Source organism: Dipodomys merriami, unplaced genomic scaffold (genome assembly GCF_024711535.1).
Source record: "Dipodomys merriami isolate MVZ:Mamm:240054 unplaced genomic scaffold, mDipMer1.0.p SCAF_2, whole genome shotgun sequence".
Taxonomy (NCBI): Eukaryota; Metazoa; Chordata; class Mammalia; order Rodentia; family Heteromyidae; genus Dipodomys; species Dipodomys merriami.
The window spans coordinates 117829274-117843964 of record NW_027203381.1 but is presented as its reverse complement, the minus strand read 5'-3'; the positions used below and the strand labels follow the sequence as shown (position 1 = coordinate 117843964).

General features: G+C 46.3%; 1 protein-coding gene across 2 annotated transcripts in view; it reads right to left on the bottom strand.

Moving 5' to 3' along the window:
- Kcnj15 (potassium inwardly rectifying channel subfamily J member 15) overlaps positions 1-11594 on the bottom strand; it is a 46907-nt gene extending 35313 nt beyond the window's left edge. Inside the window, exons 1-2 of one of the 2 annotated variants that reach the window (XM_070030681.1) lie at positions 11518-11594; positions 10946-11081 (exon numbers count right to left, since the gene is read on the bottom strand). The gene's annotated coding sequence lies outside the window, so the exon portion shown is untranslated. Of the gene's footprint in view, positions 1-10945; positions 11339-11517 lie in introns of those variants that run through there. The other variant, XM_070030679.1, reaches the window with a different exon arrangement.
- Between the last annotated feature and the right edge of the window lie 3097 nt (positions 11595-14691).

Sequence of the window (14691 nt, the reverse complement as noted above, 5' to 3'; positions counted from 1 at the left end):
GGAATGGATGAGAGGTTTAGAGATAAGAAGCTAAGATATCAGATAACCTTCCCAGGCCACCTGGCCCACCCATGGGGGCTCCTACCCACCCCTCAGACTCCCCTTTTCTTCCTCAGCTGTGTCAAGAAAGAGCCCCAGGAGGATCATGAGGGAGCTGTGGGAAGAGGAGGCCTGGGGTGCCCAGAGCAGAGAAGTGGACGCAGCCCCTGCCTGCAGGGCGCGGTGAAACCCAGGCCCTGAGCTTGGAACGGCCCAGGGCCTTCTCCAGGGAGCTTGCACAGCTAGGATCTGCACTGGGAATGTGTCCCACACAAGGTCTGCCTGTCTTACTGGACTCTGTGTGTCCCACGCAAGGTCTGCCTGTCTTACTGGACTCTGTGTGTCCCACGCAAGGTCTGCCTGTCTTACTGGACTCTGTGTGTCCCACGCCAGGTCTGCCTGTCTTACTGGACTCTGTGTGTCCCACACTAAGGTCTGCCTGTCTTACTGTATTCTGTGTCAGACCTACTTCTTCTTTTCTACCTCACCTCTGTGTCCGGAGACTTGCAGGAATTCTTATCATATTTATATTCTCCCATCTAGAAGTTTCCTGAACGTGTGTTACTCACTGGATCTTCTTTATAGTTATCTGTTGCTTTGAGACAGTCTTACTTAGGTAGCCAGGGCTAGACTAGAACTCATAATCTCCTGAGTGCTGAGATTATAGGCGTGTTCCATGACACTCAGCTTTTGTTTGACATTTACTTAAAATAATTAGGCTTTAATTTTTAGAAAAGTACTGTACTAGAGCTCTTTAAATTTTGTCAAAGTTTTGAATAATCACAGTACTGAAAAACCAGAAGAGATTTGAAGTAGGCAGGCCATAGCCAGACACCCCTCCTGCTCAGACATTCCCTTCTTTTCTCTTCCTGGTTATTAATATCTTTGTCAAACTCTGTCTGTGTTCAGAAGGTTACTGATCTTTTGGAGGAACAAACTTGAAAAGTCTTGCTTTAATCATGGCAGTAATTAGCAAATTTGGACCCAGCATTATCTTTCCTTGTTTTCTTTTTTCTTTTTTAATTAGAAACACGTTCAAGATCAGGCTTGTAGTTTATCCATTGTCTCAGAAACCTGAAGCACAGTGCTGGCAATGAGCAGGTACTCTCTTAGGTCTGGTGAGTTGCTAGAATCTTTTATCATGTCTCCAACAATTATCTCAGTTTATGTGACTAGAGGAGCACACGTGACTATCCCTCCAAGCTAAGGATGTGGTCTTAACTCGGAGAAGATGTTAATCTATTGACTCATTCACTCGACCTCAAGGGAGGAGAGAGCATGGTTAGCCATGCTCAGAGCAGCAGGGGAAGAATACCTCTCAGGCCAGGAGCAGCTGGCCTCCAGCTCCCAAGGATGCGGCCTTGCCAGCCAAGGAGATTCTCTTCATTCTTTGGCTTTATGTCTGGAGTATGAAATCACCCAGGTTCCAAGTTCTCCTCTGCAGATGTTCAGTTAGGCTGTGTCTCCTCTGCAGACAGGCTAATTCCCTGCACCTCCCATCCATGGTTGGCCATCGATCAATTTCTTCAGTACCCCTACCACCCTGGTCTTTCAGCTGCTTCTTAGATGGTCCATTCTCTCTCTGTTCCCCAGGTTTTCTACCTCGTGCCTCACCTGTCCTGAGCTCCTCACATCTTTGCTTAGCAACCCCTCTTTCTCACCCTCCTGACCAGATCCCCATCATTCGGTTTGTCTGCTCCAACACCACCTCCTCAGAGATCCAGCCATGTTTTCAACATCCCCTAGGATGCTTCTAGCCCAATACTCAATTGTCCAATATCGACCTCCTGTGAGTCTCCCGACTCCAGTCACCTCTGAGCCTTTGTTCCTGACGGTGGCATCATCACTCTCTCTGCCTGTCTACCAACATCCATTCTAGAGCAAACCCACAGATTCCCCCTGCCAACTGTATTTCACGTCCAAACCTCTCTTCCCCTTTACAACCTTTACTGAGGCCGCTGGCACTGGGCCAGAGCTTCTTTCCTTTGGTTCAGCATCTCCTATCGCCCTTCCTTGCCATCACTTGGTGGTCATGGCCCAAAGGACCCTTCACTGCCCACCAAACTGGTAGGTAAACGTTCCTCCCCGCCAGCCTACGCGTGAGCATCTGCCCCTGATCTATACTAAGGGGGACAGCTCTCTGAACCCAATGATGTTGCTACCAAAAGCCTCTGCAATGGTAAATGAGTCACAGAACCCCTGTACTCTGCTTCCCTTCCACAGCTGCTCATGGCAAAGCTGCTCGCGTGGGGAAAGGTAGCATCTATTACATCACAGCACTCAACATTGTCAGCCGTCCACACCTGCCTCGTTTCACCCCTGCCCTGGGCCTTCCCCGCAGCAAGCTTCACCCTGGGCACATGGCAGGCTCTGCACGCCGCCCTGTGCCTGGCACGCCTGGGTGCCTGGGGCTGTCTTGCTTCTGTTGCGTCTCTTCCCCAACCCGACTCCTGAAGCCACTCTGCCCTCTAAGCTTCATCTCGAATGCCCCGATACCTTTCTGAATCGTCATGCGGGGTCTGCTCTGCCTCTCTTCCACGTTCCCCCAGCCTCTGTGAGGCTCACTCACCCATGCAGTACCAGAGCTCTTCCCACGCTTGGAATATTTATTTCCCACTTCTCCAACCCCCTTTCTAGCCACACTTCCTCCTAGCAGAAGCCTGGCATCTCCTTGAGATCAGGGACTATGTCATCTCCCTTCCTACCTCCTGAATAAATGTAAGGCCACCCGCTTCCTGCAGATTGAGCCTTTAGCATGAGCGGAAGTGGAGATGACTTAAGGTCAGAACCTAGGTGTCCGAAATAATAGACTTGATTTTAAAACTCACCAAATTCACCTTTCTACCAACCATAAGTCTAGAAAGCTAGGCCGTTTTCTCAGATACTGAAAGCTAAGCAAAGTGCTCTAGAGAAAGATACTAAAAGCTAAGCAAAGTGCTCTATGGTTTAAAGAGCATTCCAAGGATATTGGACTAGACAAGTTAATATCCATAATTATAAAAATTCATGCTTAAATATGCAGACCCTTCTGCAGTCTTAGATTCTGAACTGCCTTTTGCTGGCATGGGCCGCTCCCAGTTGGAATAAAATACATTTGATTATAATCACAGAAAAGTGGCTCCTGTGAGTTTCAGCCCTATAATGTTTCATCTTTAAAATGGGCAAATCTAGAAAGTTCTCTGCAAGTTAAAATTCAAAACACATTGAGAGTCAAATACCTTTACTGCCGCAGGTATGCTAACACAGTCCGTCTCTAAACAAAGCATTTGAAGGAGACCAAAATGATACTCATTTGGTTGTCTCCTGGATTTTCCATGCTACAGATCAAATGACCCCCTTTACACCCTAGCATCGCAGCTAATTCTTCCGTTCCCTTCTTTCTGGTGCTCTCTTCCAGGATCCAAATTCCAGCCCTGGCTTCCAGGCACTACTCTGCTGGCAATGTCTGTGTCTTCTGTTTTATTTCTAGTATCTTCCTTTTCTTCTTTCCAAAATACCCTGCATGTTTCTTTTTCTTCTTCTTCTTCTTCCTATATGAGATTGGTACAACTACTCTATTGTAGGGAACTGGACCATTTCTTATAAAAGATATCTCTCTCCTTAATAGCTCCCCTAATAGCCAACCCATTAGTCTACAATATTTACCAAGGGAGAAAACACCACAGTCACTGGTTTTCAGTTATATGTATTTTCAAAACACTTCAGATAAAAAATGGTCTGAGCTATGCTTGCAAGAGGAGGTGGATTGGAGAGCTTTGGGCATGGGAAGAGGTAATTATAACAAAAAGTCCGCCTTTCAGCCAGTGCCCAAGGACTCAGTAAACATTGCCCTAGGGCTGCCCAGGCCTGGTGCTGGGAGGGTAAGGAAGAATCAAGTAAAATCTCCACGTCAGAGTTTGCCTCCCTGCAGAGGGAGAAGAGTAGTAAACAGGCTATTGTGAAATGCAGCTACATGAGAAGAGGCATTGCTCCAGGAATGGGGAGCCCTCAGACGCCTCCCAAAGGAGCCCCTCACCGGAGTCAGACCTAAGCAAAACCAAAGAAGACAATTCAACACGCAGTGATGCAAAAACTGAACTGAAATAAGAGGATCCTGGAGGAGAATGGACATGATCATTTAAAAGAATGATAAACTATAATGCATGCCTAACTAGATTCTTCTCTTTAGTTGTGGAACTAGGGTTTTAACTCAAGACCTGGAGCTTCCTATGCTGGGGTGTTATCATGGAGCTATACTTTCAGCCTCTTAGATTCAATGCTAAGACTCAAATATAAAGCATATTTAAAAACTATATCAGGCTGAGCATGGTAATCCCAGATACCAGGGAGGCAGAGATTGGAAGGATCACTGTTCAAGGCCAGTGTGGGCCAAATGTTAGCAAGACTCCATCTCATTTAATAAAACAGACATGGCAGTGTGTGTCTATGTTCCCAACTACATAGGAGGTGGTAAGGAAAAGAATCACAGTTTTGGAAAAACTGGGCAAAAGCTCAAGACTGGCTGAAAAATAACCAAAGCATTTCCAGGAACTGGAGGTTCACACCTGTAATCCAAGCTACACAAGAAGCTGAGATTTGAGGGTCACAGTTCGAAGCCAGCCTGAACAGTAGTAAAATTTGTGAAACTCTTATCTCCAATTAAACACCCAAAGCCAGAGGTGGAGCTGTAGCTCAAATGGTAGAGCATGAGCCTTGAACATAAAAGCTCAGGGACAGCACCCAGGCCCTGAGTCCAAGTGCACCGGTATGTGCATATACACAGACACCAAAATAACCAAAGCAAAAAGGACTAGGGACAAGGGTCAGATGACAAGAGTTCCAGTTCCTAACTAGCAAGCATAAGTCTCTGAATCCAAACCCCAGTCTCACCAACCATCCAATCACCCAAATAACAACAAAAGCCTTCCATTTGGCTTTCAAAACCCAACAAGAGTCAGCTTCTGTGGGTGCGAATATATCCAGTTGTGGTTTATATAATTACATCACACTTTTCCAAGTAGATGATTCAATCAAATGATCCCCCATGAAACTTACTTTTAGTTTCTAATTTACTTTTTATTTATATTACAAAGTGTACATATGTGTGTATATATGTTTATGCATGCACCTACATCTTTTAGGGAATAAAGTGGATGTAAAGAAGCAATTAGAGATTTTTCTTGACCTCCACCAGGATCACGCAGATCCCAAAAGTCCAACTTGCAGTCACGGGGCACAGACATCACTAAGCCTTGATCACAGGACACATTGCCACCCCATACAGTCACAGCCAACTGAGTCACAACCAGAGCAGCGGAAGGTGCTGGGAGATGGTTCTATAGTCCGGCATAGAGGTGCAAAGTGATAGAATGGACTGGAAGTCATAGAAAGTCCGCAGAATAAGGTTTCTTGGGATGTCACATAGGCTAATGGATACTGGGGTAGCTTCAGAGATCAGCAAACGAAGAAAGGTTTCAGACTCGGAGCGCATAGCAGGAGAGATGTGCAACCCTCCTTGAACTCCCTGCTCACAGCTGAAGTTGCCAGAATATGGCAGAGATGCTCTGCTGTCAGACTTGATGTGTTTCAGAACCCCGCTCCCGTCTATCACTAGGATCTAACTCCTGACTCCAGACCCTGAGCCAGGATGAACAGGACCCATGTCCGAGAGGTCTCCTGTCACTCCCACGAGACACACTCTTCTGTCTACAAGGGTCAGGAACCGGAACCCTGAGTGTTTCTTGATCAGATGATCGTAGCACTTATGTTGCCAAGAATCCATTCATGTTGCATCATATCTAACTGTTCTATTAAGGAGTCGTGGCCAGATAGCAATATCATGGCACTGACTTTTTCCAACTATCCTTCAGAGGGCATTGCTTTGACAGTTCATCTTTCATATGGATCTTAGGCTCCAATTGTAGGTTTGAAATGCACTAAACAAGGCACTGAAAAATAAAGCACCATTGTACCATACTATTGTTGGCACTGGAAGAACTTCCATGCCAACACAGTCCTTATTATTACTGCTCTCGCTAATTCCACCCTTACTCTGTCTGTGATGTGTCTCTGTGTGACAGGGTTTATTATCTCTTTATCATTTATTTCCCCCAGGCTGTGGAAAATAGAAAGCAGCCGGGCAGAATTCTCATTGCTTCCTCTGTGCAACCCGGCTGCCAGCCCAAGCGGCCAGATGCAGTAGCTCAGGTGATTGCTTCCCTCCTAGGATTGGTATTCGGGCAGGAGAGGAAAAGCACACACGTAACCAAGTTGTAGGAGCTTTCAAAAACAAAGGATCAACGTTTCCAGCTGTTTTCTTCACACATAGGAAGAGACGTACAGGAATAACTTAGTAAGTAAGAAAGCAAAGTTTGGAGGACCTGACTTTATGTTCTTTGGCTGAGAGGATGAGGACCAAAACCCAAGATAGAAATCTGCAAATATTTGAGAGCACAAACATGGTTGTGTGGTGTGAGAACATTGTTTGGCCCGGTAGACTTAGGTTCTGCCAGCGTTCTTATTAAGAAATGACTCTGTTAACTGCTAATAGAAATTGGAAACCATTTCTAGCACCCATAAAAATAAAAGAGGAAGGAAAGGGACTACCCCCAGCCAGACACACAGAAAGTTGTTTAAAGGAGACATATATCATCGATGTTGGGCTCTAGGCTTCTCTGTGCTGAGTCCTGGGTTCCCAACTAGCAAAGTGTTCTTCAGGTTCTTTTAAGTTAAGGACTTTGCAAATGAAAAAAAAATGTGCAATCTTCCTCTTAGTATCCACCTAATCTGCTGTAGGTTAAAAAAAAAAGCCTTAATAGTATCTTATCCTGGGGGCCTAGATATGACCTAAGGGTTCAACTACAGTACAGGAATCTGCTCTTTACTGGCAAGTGTTGGTGAGATAAAATGCATTCTAGATAGCACCTGGCCCAGTCTTCATATACCACTGATCACTGGATACATGGGGGCACAATTATGGGATAGCTTTGCCTACCTGGCTCACGAGTTCCTTAGAGGGCAGCGACCAGCTACCAGCTACATACATTAATCCATCCCTCTATTCAACACACAAGCACCAGGCCATGACAGCACAGACCTGGAAGAGTCCAGTGTGCGGCTGGTGAGGCTCTAGCTGTGCCCATGAGGACAAGCTGTCCTCAGAGGCTTGTCCTGGGCTGCATCACAGTTCCACTGCATTTTCCTCAGAGAAAGCCCCCAGATCAAAGTTTCTAAGCTCCATAAAATCATCTGACACTGGCACTAGAGAAATCGAACAAGAATTGAAAAGCAAACCAACAGCCCAGTACCAGGGCAGCCCTGACTGAAGCTCTGACTCAGACTGCCTGAGTGCTCCCAACACACAAGGTGCCGTGTACCCTGAACCCCAACTCCCGGGAGAGCACAGAGCAGCCAGGACCCTGCTGTGACTGTGACAGACCCGTGCTGTGCTCACTCCATAGAGTCTGGACTGGAACATCTAGCTGGCTTTCATTTCGAGCTGCAGGGTCGTGGGCCAGACACGTCTCACCCTGCTGCTCGTTCTTTCACTGTTTCTTCTTTATATCCTCAGGCCCAAAGCAGTGTAGACACGCCCGCTCTTCCAGCTAACTGTGTCTTCCTGGACATGAGGTGTTTGGCACATGCGGGTGTTTGTGTCTCAAATCGAAGCCTTGTATTTCTTCTTGCGTCTCTCCTACTATCACAAGCATGAGAGGGCAACTTTAATTTGTCTTTGCATTATGATCAACATACCTGAAATGGTATGCCATCAAATGTTTTGGTCTTGAAGCACATGTTCAGTTCTGGAAGTCAGACCGGCTAGAGTCAGAGTGGGTGAAGGTAATCATTGCCTCGCTGATGGCTTGCCCATCTGAGAGGGAAAAGCAACCTGGCACCCACACTTCTCCCAGACCTCTTACCTGTCTGTATGGGGAAAGAAAGCGCAATGTGTGCAGGTCGCAGGCCCCAGGGACCTGCACACCCAGCCACATTGCACACCAAAATCCCCTGCAGTTCTCTAGCTTAATCCAGACAGCATTTGTAGAGATTATTTTGTCAAGTTCAACTATCTCATCTTGCCATTCCTCGAAAACATCCACGTCCTTCCTCTGTCCCACCCGTCTTCACACTGATAGGGAAAGCTTGCTTATCTGAACTTTTATTTATGAATTATTACTAGCTCTCTCTCTTCCTCCATTCACACTTTAAAGTATGTGTGTTTGGTGGGGGAGGGATTCCTTCCTTCCTTGGGTTTCTGGAAGATTCGATATTCCTGGGACTGCTTGCTTCTGAGCTACTGGGCAGCCATATAGGTCCTTTGCCTATTGGCACAAACTGGCACCAGGGAGCAGCCACCTGAGCAGAGACAAAGAGCCGGGTGGGTGGGGTCACACCTGGCCCTGTCAGGGCACTGTGTCCTTGCTGGGCACAGAGCAGGACCTAGCCTTGCTTTCTTTCTGTGCTTGTGCTGATCTGGCCGCCCCTCTCCACCCCCCACCCCCGCCTCCATGCCTGAGTCAGCTCTGGGGAGGAAAAGGTGCAGAGCAGACAGACAGCCTAGCTAATTACCTCTGTCTGATTTGCCTTTTGCGTCTGTTCGTTCATAAGCAACAAACACTTGGTGGAAAATGTGAAAAGCAGGCATTAATTCTTGCAGTGGCTTCCTGACTATGTGGGGGAAGGGGTTATTTTTATGTGAAAGAAGAAGGAAAGCATCACATTGCGAGATGCCCAGCTGACACTAGTGTGGAGATCTTGAGACACTGCGGGGGAGAAGCCACAAGCAGCCTCTCCTGCGGCACTGAAGACCAAGGAAATACCTTGCGAGTGTCTGCGCTGCAAGCCAGCATTAGCCAGCATTCCCGGAGGGCAGGGCCGGTCATTCACAGCGGGGCCATCTTCAGGGCTCCTTCTCTGGCCTGTGTCTAGGCTAGTTCTGAGAGTCTGGTGTTGAGAAGGCCATGCCAAGTGTCTGACATTCGCTGATTAAGTCAGAAAAAGCTTGCCTCTCTCTATTTGGTGCCTAAAGCTACATAAAGGGGGGAGGGGTCCTTGTATCTAGTATATTGCTGCCATTCAAGTATATAATTACCTACACACAAACACAGGCATGTGCACACACACACACACACACACACACACACACACACACACACACACACACACACACACACACACACACACACCAAGAAAGAGCCACAATTCAAGATTTCCTACCCACAAAAGCAGAGCAGGGTATGTTTGGCTCTGAGGGAAAAAGCCAAAAGACCTGCTTTCTTTGGCTCTAGGCTTTCTGGAATCTGAATCCAGGGTCTTGCTCTCTCTTGTCCCCCTAAATAGGAGCTGTCTGCCTGGGTTCTGTTTGTGAGCAAAGTGGGAAAATAACACTTGGTACAAAAATGACCACAACCATGGGAGGCTGGAAGGAACGGGAAGAGAGAAGGAGGACTTTTTAGAGAGATGTTTTCCTTAAGCAACCAGAATCACAATCTCCAACCAAGTCTGTTTCTCTGAACCCCCCACCTGACAACGTTTGTCTTTTCCTGAGTTCGGTGAGGAGCACTTGCTCCGTTTGCTCCACTTTCCCCTTCCTCCGTGAAAATCCACCAGGAAACCTCTGGGTTACTCCCTGCGTGGTCATTTATTATACTGCAGCAAAGGAAGGAGGGAAATTGCTAGAAAATAACCCCCCAGGAAGGTATGGCCTGAGGAGCGCCAGGAGGTGTAAGAGGTAAGTGCCTGATTGTTCGGCTGGACTCTATCTAGTAGGCAGCTTTCACAGACAGATGACATTTCAAAGTACATTAGTTTTATGTGACGCTGCTTACGTGCAGATTGGAGAGAGTTTGATTGAAAGTGGGAAGGGCCTCAGTGATAGCTGATTGTGTGTGAATGTTTAAAGTCTCCCCTCTCCGCCCAGCTCCCCCACCCCAATGCAGAGAAAAATCACCGTGAGAGTCACTGACAGCTTTTTAGAAATCCTTGTACAGGTCAAGGGGAAATTTTATATGTGTCCAGATTTTTTTTTAAAGCAGCAAATTCAAACATTTGAGTTTTGCAGTCCAATCTTTGGTCTTTAGTTTTCTAAAGTGAAACATTGCGTTCACAGTCAGTTTTCTGTAAGTGAAAGGGGTCCTGACGCCGTGTAGGCATGGTGCAGTCTTACTTCCTGAGAGAGGCTGACGCAGACAGGCACAGAAGAGAGATAAACGGGGGGTTTTGTAGGAGCGATGTGGAAATCTCACCCGGCATAACATTTATTAGCTGAGAAAAGTCTACACTCATGCGAAATTACACACAGATTATTCAAAGCATTATCCATGGGTTGTGAATCAAGTTTCTAATGTTTCCAAAGTCAGAATTGTTTACATTCCTTATACCTACCACAGAAAACTTACATAACTTTTTTGTGTTGTTGTTTCTTTTCTCTCATAAGGATAGGTAACAGATTTTAAAAATATTCTCCTGAGGTTTTGCCTTACAGCAACCTACACTGATTTCTCCACCAACAAAGGAAAATACGTGCTAGAGAATTAGCCAAAGAACATATAATCTCTAAAAGTCATTTGCAAAGTCGGTCTGACAGACACTATGATCGAAAAACACTTGCAAAGACAAGTCAAAGTAATTCTCCTCCCAATCTAGACCCCTAACACCCACAGCACTCCAGCGGACATCTGGATACTGTTTCACAGGCAAGAGGAAAGTGCTTTTCCCCCTTTCCCCCCATCATTAAGGAAAAACCCGCTTCCCACATGCAAACAGCACTTGTAAATTCCCCCAGATAAGCTTGGCGGTCTTGAATGGTTTAAGCAAGTTGTAAAAGAATCACAACTCTTTCGTTACGTTTAGAAGTCAAGTTTTTCAAAAGACAGATTATCTCCAGCATGCTGCACGGCCCCATGTGGACGCAGCGGGCACCTCTTACCTGCAGGGACCCTTGAGGACCTAGGAGTTCAGGCTCCTGGCTGGAGGCAGGAGGAAAAGATCAGCCCATGCAGGTTGTCTTGGAAAGATAGGTGCTCAGGCTGCCTCCAAATGAAGAAACTCTCTCTCGCTGTTCACTGTCAGTCAAAAACAAGTTGGAACAAGTTTGAGTAGGAATTACCTGAAGGAACTAAAGAGAAAGAAAGATTGGGAGAGATTGGGTGGAGGAGGGAGGGACGGACGGACGGAGGAGGGAGGGAGGAAAGGAGAGAGAGAGAGAAAGAGGAGAGAGAGAGAGAGAGAATGAATCTGAGAAAGGAGTCCAGCGTGTGTTTAAAGGTCGTAAGGAAATCTACAGCTCAGCACACCAGCACAGAATAGATTCCTGTGACACCCTGTGCCAACCTTGCCAGACACCTGTATGAAACAACAACAAAAAAGAAACCCAGCTAACACCCTTTTAAGAGAACACCAGCTAATCTCTGAAGAAACTTGGGCCCCTCTTATCAAGGCTGCAATTTTCCTTAAGTATATAAATAAACATATTATCTTTTATAACCAGCCCTCTTTTACCTCTCCTTCTCCCTTTCCTTCCCTCTGTCTGCCTCAAATAAATATGAACAAGAAGTCCTGCCTGCCGGGGAACGTAGGGCAGCCCATACGTGGATCAAATATGTCTTAGTAAAATATCACCCAGGGGAACTCTAGGTTTAAGCCCCACCTACCTCTCATGGCTATAACCATTTTTTTTCTATTGCCTTTGTTTGCTCTCATAAAATAATCAGGTAGATAAAAGTCCAACAGTGTTCTTCTGGATTGAGTGAACTCAGGGTCAGATCAGCCCTGGGATTACATTGAGATAGAGTCTTCGGATAACTGAAGCTCAGGCCGTGGTAAGACTCTAGGCTCCAGAATTCTTGGAGAGCCTGTATTCTTATAAGAAGTGGCAGTGATGCTGGGACCCGAAGGGCACCTTTGGGGGCCTGGAGATGAGGTGGGGCGTGGCGTCTCCCTGGACCCCAGCATGTGTGTTCTTCCTAGTCCAGGCGCTTCCTGGGGTGGGGGGAGGCAATCTATCGCCTGTGCTTTCCTGGCTCACATGTGACCGAGGAAAAGGGGACCTGTTCAGTCCTGAGAGACAGGCGGGGCTTTCCACAGGTGCTTCCAACCATGAGAGGCCCTGCACCAGTCCAGAGGCAAAGCTGGAGGAGCCGGTGGCACACGCACACGTCCCACACAGGTGCCTGGTCTGTCATTCAGTGCCCAACTTCTTATCACAGATCCAGTCTCGGGCCTTCCCAGTGAGTCCCAGCCTCACCCTGCTCCTCGGTCCTCCTTACCACCCACCCCATAGCATCTGCTACATCTGTGGTGGCTACCTAGCATCATCAGAGAGAGCTGGTGCCCTGGCACACAATAAACCCTAAGGAAATATATATATATATATGCATATTTTTCCAGGTGGATTTATTACATTGTGAGGGGAGGATGTGAAATATTACAATGGAGCTTTAAGTCTTATCTTCTTATAGCTACTGAGTATATCCAACCTGAGCCTCAATTATTTGAATACTCTTTCTCCATGTACAGAACTCTTTCAAAGATGGTAAAGGCAAGGCTCAGACCAAAATGCAGGCCTGGCTAGTTGTCACTTAAAAGCAAAGAAACAATGCCAGGTAGGATGGTTTGTTTTTCCCCCCCAAAGTCACAGAACTGCAGAGTGGCGAATTGAAGTTCAGAGCAGCTCTTCCTTCAGTCCAGGCCTTGTTCATCCTTGTACATTTTTGTCCGATAGACTACTGAGAGCACACATATGCATGCAGAGCCCCCTTGGAGCATCAAACCCAGCACTACATGAATGATAAGCACAGTTCCCACTGGTGAGTCTCGTTTCTTGCAGGACTTGTAGAGAAGGGCTCATTCTCATTCACAACACCATCACAAAGATGATGCAAGGGAAAAAATAGATTCCAGAGTAATATGAGTGAATGAAAATAATTAAATGCTCAAAGAGTATTCTTCATTTTGATGGTGTTTACCTACTCCTCCTCTCCCCCTGCCCCCAGCATTTGGTAACGTATCAGCCATTAGATCTTAAGGTTGTAGATCAGACAGAATGCACCAAAGGAGGAAAGCCTTATAAAGGTGGGCCAGGAGGGTTGACAGGTGAGCTGGAAACTTCGACAATAATTATCTCCAAGGCTTCGGTCGCAGAGGACAGATTTTGTTTTGTGTGATTTGATTATTGAATAATCTGTCTGAGTATTTCTGGAAATTTCTTAGAGGTGCTGAAGGAAATAGAAAATCTTCTAATCCTCACAATTATCTTGTGTCACTCAATCTCCATCCCATGTGGGTAGTAAAATATGCTTTATAGCATGGCTTTAAAGAGCAGAGCCTGGAATCTACCATACTGGTTCACAAGAAATAATTCAGCTAATAATTTTGTAGTTGTAGATGGTGGATGAAAGCTTAAAATACAAACGCGAAAGACTATTTTTTCCTTCTGTCCATCCTCCCTTCCTTCCTCCCTCCTTTTCTTCCTTCTTTCATCCTCTTCTTTCCTCCCTCCCTTCCTTCTTGTTTCCCTCATTCCTTCACCTCCTCCATCCTTCCTTCCTCTCTCCTTCCTCCCTCCCACCCTCCCTGTCTTCCTTCTTTCTCTCTCTTTTCCTCTCCCAGTTAATTAAAAGTATGACTTCAATGGGCCAAATTTGAAACAAAAATATCCAATAGGATATAGAATATTGAATATTGAATAGAGCATCGAATCTGGATTTTTATCTAAAGTTCTCAGAGAACATCTGAGTACTGAAAAGAAAAATGCAGAAGCACTAGCTTTCCTCAGAAGACCTATTTCCCAAGGAAAACTTTTTCAGAAGAAAATAAAATGCTGTCGTGTTTCCAATTCTCATCTTGGCATTAAAAAAAGCCTTGAAGTATGATGAGAAGAATATAGATACATTATATATTATATATAACTCATATAACATTTATATATATATATATCTTGAATAGATTGTAAGTTGAGTAAGATACACAGCTATTCATGGAGGACTACATCAATTCTTTTTAATTTTTTTTTTTTGGTCCAGTTGTGGGGCCTGAACTCTGGGCCTGGGCACTGTCCCTCAGCTCTTCAGCTCAAGGCTAGTGCTCTACCACTTGAGCCACAGCGCCACTTCCGGCTTTTTTCTTATGTGGTGCTGAGGAATCGAACCCAGGGCCTCAGGCATGCAAGGCAAGTGCTCTACCACTGAGCCACCTTCCCAGCCCTACATCAATTCTTAAGGCTCCTTGGAACCACCTATGTCACCAAAGGCTTAAAGCAGCCCTGCAGGTATGAGTAGCATGGGCAGCCCCCTGCCCTACCGTCTCTGCCAGAGGTCTGGGGATGCCTGGACCTGCAGGAAAGGGATGGAGAGCGCAGTGCACCTATCGCAATCCTTTCCTTTCCGAAGTCCCACAGCCACAGGCAAGGACTGTCTTGCCTCTGGTCCTTTTCGTGACATTCCTGTCCAAGGGGGGCACAGAGTTAAAATCTCTACCTGGGGTCAGAGTCCTAGAGGCAGACATTGAGTTGAGGATGCACATGCAATTTGTCAATGCAGTGTTTTTCTGGAAGGAACCCAAAGGAGGTTAAAGGAAGTCAGAGAAGGGGTAGAGTCAGGATTCACTGCAGACCAAGGCCAGTGTTCTCTCCCTGCCTGACCCTGGGGGGAAGATTCTGAATTGAAAACACGTCAT